This window comes from Coenobita brevimanus, chromosome 72 (assembly GCF_032717465.1).
Source record: "Coenobita brevimanus isolate Jiangsu-jjx chromosome 72, ASM3271746v2, whole genome shotgun sequence".
Taxonomy (NCBI): Eukaryota; Metazoa; Arthropoda; class Malacostraca; order Decapoda; family Coenobitidae; genus Coenobita; species Coenobita brevimanus.
Genome location: NC_137025.1, coordinates 43,688,147 through 43,696,841, shown reverse-complemented (window position 1 = coordinate 43,696,841; position 8,695 = coordinate 43,688,147).

The following is an 8,695-nucleotide window of genomic DNA, read 5'->3' as shown; positions in this document are numbered from 1 at the left end:
CAGGCAGAGTCGGGCTGTGCCTTATGTACAATGGTTCGAACCTAATAAGTGACTGGGAATTTTACTATTAGCTCAAGATAATGCATAGTGTGTGCAACGGGCAGGGGATACAGGGGAAGTACCAGAAGACTGGACAGAGGCAGTTGCTGTTCCTTTGTACGGAAGAAAAGGTAGTAAGGAAGAGTGTAAGAATCACAGAGGGTTTAGTATATAACAAGGAGGGAAGATGTATGGTAGGGTACCGGTATTTTTTTTTCTTTTTTACAGAAGACGAACAATGGAAGGAAAAACAAATTAAATAACAAGTACTCCATACACCAGATTGCAGGTGTCCCCCATTAATAAAAAACTGTAACAGTTGGACTTGAACTGCTGTAGGTTGATGTTTAGGGGAAGACTTATTCTGGGGAAGTGAGTTCCAAAGAGATGCAGTTTGGATTATAGGCCTAAAGGAATTCTGGGAGGCAGAAGTTCTGCAGTATGGCAGTCCTGTCTTTAGTGTCATCAGAGGCCTGTGTGGGATGAGGAAAAGTGTGAAAAGGTGCCACAATGGATGCAACTTCGTCTCAGAATTTGTCATATAAGTATCTGTAAAATAATGCGTGGAAGACAACATTCCTTTTTATGTGTAGAGGAGGTAATTCACTTGTAATCGCAGGGCTATCTGTTATAACAGTTTGTTCTGAATTTGGTGCGGTTGTTTAGTGCAGCATCTCCACATCCACTCTATATGGGATGAGCAGCATTCTGGCTGAGAGCATACATGACTCTTGTAAATTATAGCTAACTGCTCCTCAGTGAAGAAGTTATGGATTCCGTATAGTAATCCAAGTTTATCTGAGGTGATTTTAGCAAACTTGTAATCTAACATGAAAGGTCCAACTGAGGGTATTGTTAAGTGAAACATTGAGAATTTCAACAATTTTAGAGGTAGGAATTTTGGTTGCACTGAATGTAATATAGGTATCAGGCAATATCTGTCTATTAGTAAATTGTATATATTTGGTTTTCCTAGCATTTGTCCCCATTCGAATTTTCTTAGATAAGTCATGATTTATGGAGATTGCTGCACTGAAGAGGGAGTTAGAGACATTAAAATATGCGAATGTGTTTAAGTGTAAAGGAACTGTGAAGCATAGAGTCATCTGCATAGCCTACATATGAATGGGATTATGGGTGACAGACAAGAGATTGTTCATATGAATTAGGAACAGGGTTGGAGCCAGGACTGATCCTTGTGGCATGCCGTCATTAATCGAGTGAAAATTGGAATATTCATCATCTACTTTACTATTGTCTCTGTCACTGAGACATGAGAAAATCAGTGGAACAACAGATGATAGGCCATAGCATAGGGTCTGGATTGCAGGAGCGGTGCTGCACTCTGGCAAAAGCTTTAGAAATATCAAGGGCTACTGTATGGGTTTCTCCATGTTGGTCAATATAATGATGTTTGGTATGAGTCAAGAGATTGAGTATATCAACAGCATATCTTTCATGGCAAAAACGATACTGTCTGTCACTAATTAAGTTGTTGGATTCAAGATGTTTAATAATGTATTTATTAACAACAATGTCAAATACTTTACTAGACAAGATGTGATAGCTATTGGCCTGTAATCAAAGGGGTAGGAGAAATCCCTTTCTTCGAAATTGGGTGGATATTGGCTTCATTTCAAGAAGCAGGGAATGTAAAAGTGCATATGCATAGTTTGAATAATTTACCTAGAACGGGAGGAAGTTCTGGGGCTCACATTTTCAAAATGATTGAAGGAATTCCATCTGGACCTGGAGATTTGTTGGCTGGTATATTGTCTAGGACGGATTTTACGTATCTTGCCTTCATGTGATGTGGATCAGTTTCGGGAGAGTCAAGTTCTAATACAGAGACGCTCTTGACTGACTTCCTCTGAGATAAAATTTCGGGGAAATGTACTGACAAGGATGTTTGCTTTTTCATGCAGATCGTTTTTGGTGTTTCAACCTAAAGATTTTAGTGGGGAAATGGGTGATGATTTGTTTTAATTTTTTATTGAAACATCCAAGAGTTGACCAAAATATTCTACTATCATTACGATTATTTAATAGTCTGGATGCTTGATTGCGAAAAAGTTTGGTTTGGTGAGATTTATTACTGCTTTTGCGTGGTTTCTGGCAATTTTAATTTGACTGAGGGATTTGGCTGTATTTTTATTTAAGTGAAAGTTATATGCTAAGGACTTTCGTGTTGTTGCTCTGGCGCAGTTGCTGTCAAACCATTTTGGGGAGTCCGATCTTTTAGTAAATTGTTGACTGGGTAGGAACAATTCAATACCAGCTTGTATAAAGTCATTAATGTGGGAATGGGTAGAATTGATGTCAGTGGAGAAGAAAGACTGCCATGGAATATCAGCGAGATAATTTTTAAAAATCCATCCTAGCCTGCTCTATCAAAGTGCCATCTGGTAACCCTGACCAGTTCAGAATGGGGAGGTTTGGGGCAACTAACTAATGAGGCTTTGGTGATATTGTGGTCGGAGGATCCAAGTGGTGACGTTCCCTCTGTCCTATATTGATCTGGGTTCTTTGTCAGGAATGGGCCCAAGAGATGGGTGTCATGGTCAGGATGATCTGGTATTCTGCTTGGTTGTTTTACGGTACCAGTTGCCTGAGATTAAACGATTCTCCAAACAGCTCACAGTATCGTCAGTCCTGACAGAATGCAACAATCGTTCTACATTATTTGTCTGTCTATCTATCTATCTATCTATTGCCAGACGCCTCAATCCCGTTTGGGGTGGCCACAAACAAATCGCCTCCAAGTTAAAATAACTCAAAACGGAAATTTCAGTGGTAAGGGAGAGGTTAAGGTTGGTCAGCTGTGTTGAATTGGAGTCAAATACGATTGGTTCTGAAGAAGCATAGAAGGAGTGATAAACTTTACAGAGATATTCGTTTATATTTAGGCAGTTTAGCTTGTATAAAGAGTAATCAAAGTTAGCTGAGGTGAAGTTCAAGCTAATGTCAGTTACATATTTAGATTTGATATAACAGCAGGTGTCACTCATGTTATGAAGTTTGTGAGGAGATATAACCAGGTAAACTAAATGGGGGTATCCCAGTACATGGAGATAATTGAGTTTCTCTAAGGAACAGGTCTAGAGGGAATACAGATTGGAAGGAAAAGTGAACAAAACTCAAGACTGGTTCTACGACCATAGGTGTTAGTAAAATGTAAGGCTGAACCCCCATTTCTCTGCTGACGAGCATGAACTTGTAACTGAAACATCTTTTGTAAATGGAATATATACCTGAATCATCTTTCTGTCGTTTACCATCGAGTTTGCTCTAATGCCGGTGGTGTCCTTTCACTATGGGGAAACGAGGAATTTACGTTTACTGTGGACGTGCCGTGGGTCCCTGAGAGAGAGAAAAGGGGAGGGGGAGAGAGGAGGGAGGAGGGAGGAGAGAAAGAAAGGGGAGGGACAGGGGGAGGGGGACAAATGCTATCAGGAAACATTGTGGGTAAGAGATGGCCAATATTCAGTGTGATTTAAGCTTTTCATACTCTTGCGTAGTTGCGCACGTAATTAAGTATAGATGTGTGTGTGTGTGTGTGTGTGTGTGTGTGTGTGTGTGTGTGTGTGTGTGGAGAGAGAGAGAGAGAGAGACAGAGACAGAGAGAGCCAAGTGGGTGGATGATGGGGTGTGTTCGTCTAGCAGTAGGTATGAGACGGCAGAAGGAATGGGAAGTGTATTTCGAAGTGTAGGAAAGGGAGCGTCTTTAACATGGGCATTAAGTTTTTGGTCCATTTTTCATATTAACATTTACTGTCACAAAAACTAATAATCTTTCAGAAAAAAACATTTCTATCACATCCATTTATCGAATCTCATACAGAAACTGGGATTCTTTCAAGCCCCTTCTGCTTCCATGCCTGATATGCAGTATATATATAGTTTATTCTGCAAAACATCATTTTTTTTATAATAGTATATATCTAGTTTTATTGTGTGCATACGAGGCCTTAATCTACTAAGCTTAATAATAAAACATCTGGCGTCAGTTGCTTTAGTGCACCCATGGTTCACCTAGCCAGAACCAAGTAGAACACACTTATTCAAATGATTAATACACATCATTCGTTTAAATTATATTTATTACGAGTGCTTCAGCTGTATTTCGTGTGGATATATGCATACACACATAACCTACTGCACTTATCAAATACTTAGCCTACATGAAGAGGGAATCTCAAACACTGTAATCAGATCCTAACAGCGGGGTTTGCTAGTCCACTCACACCCCTGAAGCTGCGATGTAAACAAACACTCTTTTGTCACATCTACCATAACGCACTATCCACTGTACTAGTTATCAGTGATGGCAGTTGTACCGTCGTTCGCAGTCTCTCTCTCTCTCTCTCTCTCTGTGTTGCCAAGCGCCTTGACCCATGTATTTTCAGGCTTTTCTTCCCACTCAGTAACGACCTTTTCCCACGATACACCACCTTCACCCTTATACTAAGGTCAGTAAAGTCTAGGTCAAGTAACAGTTAAATTAGGTCAGTCTGGGGCGTTATAGTTAGGTTACCGAAGGTGAGGTGATATAGCTAGGTCAGGTTGGTGTAGATCAATTCATATTTTAGGTCAGTGTAGGTAAAATTATATAGTTAGGTTAGTGCAGGCCAGATTATAGAGATAAGCTAGGTCATTCTGGTCGTGAAGGAGTTAGGTCAGGTCATATACTTAGGTCAGGTTAGTGTAGGTCAGATCATACAGTTAGGTCAGGCTGTGTGAGGGCATCGTAGGTCGGCATATTAGGTCGGTGTTATGGTGGTAATATTTCCGCTAGGGAGTTTACGACAACCTTTATGACCACCGTAAACATGGCCATCCCCGCTTTACAAAAACAGGCCAACGCCGCCATTTTGGGGCAGTATTCTTGGTGACACAGGAGGCTTCTTAGCACCTTTTCCTTAGCGATCTATTTTGCATGTTACCCCTTCACATTGCCTTGCGCGTGAGGTTGTTTTAAAATCGACATGGCTTGCATCAGTAACATACAAATGACTTCTAAGGTGCAAGTTAAGTCTCCAAGACAGATATGTTACGAATCTCCAAAGTTACATAGATTACGACCTATTGGACCATGGGGCCGTGATTGTAGTGTTTGAAGAGATGATTTGTTTATTTAGTTTTATCCCCTCATGACTAACAAACGAGTATTCTGTTTCAACTGACGCCAGACTGTTTTATTCAGATAAGAGTAAGTCATTGAGAGATAATACCACCACATTAACCCTCTCATTCCCGGGACAACTCTGCTGCCAACCTAACATGGATAAAGTAATTTGGTGGTAAGAAGATAAAAAACGTATCGTCGTGTGGAAATATTTAAGAGGAAACAACCCATTCCCCATCCTGACTTCACTATTGTTTTTGTAATCAATAGACGATTTTGTTCAGCTGTGGAGAAACCCTTCCAGTTTGAGTCCTGGTAATCTCCCAAGCTGAGTAAAATGGTCCGTAGATAGCAATGATAATAATAATAATAATAATAATAATAATAATAATAATAATAATAATAACGAAAGATGTGAAAAAAATACAAATGACAAAAGATGACATGAGAAGGTGGCCAAGTACTTCAGACCAAGGACGATATTTTTTTTGGTTTTAATATTTTCTTACTTTTTTATCCAACCAGGAAAAAATCGTGAGGAAACTAAGGAAGGTATATTATCCAGTCTGAAAAGTCCCTCCCAAGCAGAATATATTGCCTATGGTTAGGAAGAATACAAATTAAAAGTTATGGTAATTAAATGTATATTATTACTACTACAACAACAACAACAACTACTACTACTACTACTACTACTATTACAATTATTATTATTATTATTATTATTATTATTGTTATTATTATTATTATTATTATTATTATTATTATTATTATTATTATTATTCATATATTATTTGTAGTAGTACCGTAGTAATAGTAGTAGTACTAGTAGTAGTAGTATTTGGTAATAGTTTCAGTAGTAATAATGGTAGCAGCAGCAGCAGTAGTAGTAGTCGTAGTAGTAGTAGTAGTAGTAATAGTCGTAGTAGTATTAGCAGCAGCAGCAGTAGTAGTAGTCGTAGTAGTAGTAGTAGTAGTAGTAGTAATAGTCGTAGTAGTATTAGCAGTAGTAGTAATAGTAGTAGTAGTAGTAGGTGTTGTTGCTGTTGTTGCCTCCAGGTTTATGTGAAACGTGTGAAACGTGAGCCCAGTGGACTGTAGACTTAGGTTGCCCTCCTCCTGCAGTCCACCATCGTACTTTTAGGGGATAGGGAGGGAGTTGAGGGACGTTGATATAACTTGGCAGCTCCACAGGCCATTTAGATCAGTGCCTCCATATTAAAGGCGTCTCCAGTACCATTTTGGCGTTTTAAACCGAATATATATAAATCCCCCCCCCCCCCACATTAAGACCCCAAATATCTCGCACATCAAGAACTCAAATGACTGAGTTGGCCAGAATTACCCCGCGTTTGGTGGCCAGGGGGGGCGGTATTGGATCCAGCTGCAAGTGTGGTCGTCAGGCGGCTTTTATATTTGGCCGGCTGTGATAACGACCGCGCTGGGAATGTCAAGTGGCGGGATGGTAGTTATGGCGGGTCGTTAGACGCGGGTGGTAGTTATAGGTCGTTATTGGACGGCCTGTTGGGTTAGGTTTTGGGTTGGGCTGGATTGGATTGGGTTGGGTTGGGTTGGATTGGATTGTTTAAGTTACGTTAGGAAGGGCTAGGTTTGGTTGAGTTGGGTTAGGTTCGGTTGGGTTGGCTTAGGTTAGACTGGGTTGGCTTAGGTTCGGTTACTCGGGTTTGGGTTGACTGACGAGGTTTGGTTTGTCTCGGTTGGGTTAGGTTGTTAGGCTGGGTCTATGTTGGCTAGATTGGGCTGAGTGGGTCTGTTTTGGTTGGATTGGGTTGGGTTGAGTTTAGGTTAGGTTGCATTTGGACTGGTTAGGGTGGCTTGGTGTGGGTTGGGCGGGGCTAGGTGAAATTAGCTTAGGTTAGGTTGAGAGAGATTATGTTAGCCTACATTAGATTAAGCTAGGGGCGGTAGTTATGATGGGTAGCTAGAGGCGTATTATACAAGTCTTTATAGGCTGGACTGTTCTACGATATCGTAAACACTAACATGTAAATACTGATCATTATAAGGAAACCTGGCTTGCAGTAAGTTCAGTAACCATCATCAACATCATCAGTATTCCAGTGCAGGACAAGAGCTTATCCCATCTTTCTTCACTATGACCGGTTGACTGATACCTTGCTCCAGTCAGTCCCTCTGATGTGCGAATCTCATATTTTCGTTTGGTTCTCTGTCTCATCCTCTCACGCCATCTCTGGATTGCAACTCTTTTCTCTTATTGTTCGTCTGTTCTGTCACGAAAGCGTAAGGGTAAGCTTAACAAACTAACTCCTGATTTTCGTGTGTGTGTGTGTGTGTGTGTGTGTGTGTAGCGGGGGGTCGGTGGGTATGTGGGTGGGTGCATGTGTGCGTGCGTGCATTCGTGCGTGCACGTGCGCACGTGGGATATGTTATGAACAGAGCCAGTTTTCATCCCTTTTATGCTGTCATGGATCACAGAGGGTCACAATAGAGAACCGTAATTGCTCTTTGTATTTTAAAAGGCTTATTGCACCACCATTCATACAATTACACTTTTCAAACCACCGTAATCCGATAACACTGACCCTTTCAACATGATGGCAAATAACATATCAAATTCGTGCAGGCCTTTGAAACTGGTAGGGTTTTGTTACATTTCATTAACCCCTTCACTACGATAGATCTCGACTGACTTCAGCTGAAAGAAATCATCTGGAAAAAACAACTAGAATTAAATGATTATCAGGCACACGAGGGGCCTATTTTGCAAAGGTTCAATACGCAACCATCGAATGCACAGCCAGGTCCCGAATTGTACTGCTGGATGAACAGGGACAAGGGGAAGCAAACTTTATCCAGCAGTCTAATCGGTCGAGGAATCAAACTCATTCTTACAGTTGCGAGCTGAACACGTTATCACTCCACCACTGGCCCTTCCTTGTCTGGAGGTAGCAAGAATGAAAGGATGGCATCAGGCTGAAGAGACTATTTGCGCTGTTACTTAGTTTTTTATTATTCTGTTATTATTATTATTATTATTATTATTATTATTATTATTATTGTTATTATTATTATTATTATTATTATTATTATTATTATTATTACTATCCAGTTTGTATAACCCTGGTCAGTAGCCAATCCCTTTTTGCTATTGGGTTTCTGCAATTCCATTTCTATTAAAATTGTGTCTAGTGTAACAGTATCCCATTAAATCTCGCTAGCTTTTGACACTGATAACACTTTGATTTTCCAGGCCTATAAAATTGGCTTCTCTCAACTTTTTTATTGGTTAGTTTTGCAGATCTCACTAGCTATAGATAATCCTTAACGTTCCCCGAGCTTCGAACTACTGAAACGAGATCCGAGCTCATGTTACAGATACAATCAAATACAAGGGTCCGGCCTCTTTCCCTTGCCTCCTTCTCATAGCTGGGTGCATTGATACTTGAATGATACATAGTGGACACTGATGCATGTTATCAACTGCAGATGAATGATAATATGCACTTTATTCCATCTCGTCACACCTAAGCGTCTATGACCCGTATTATC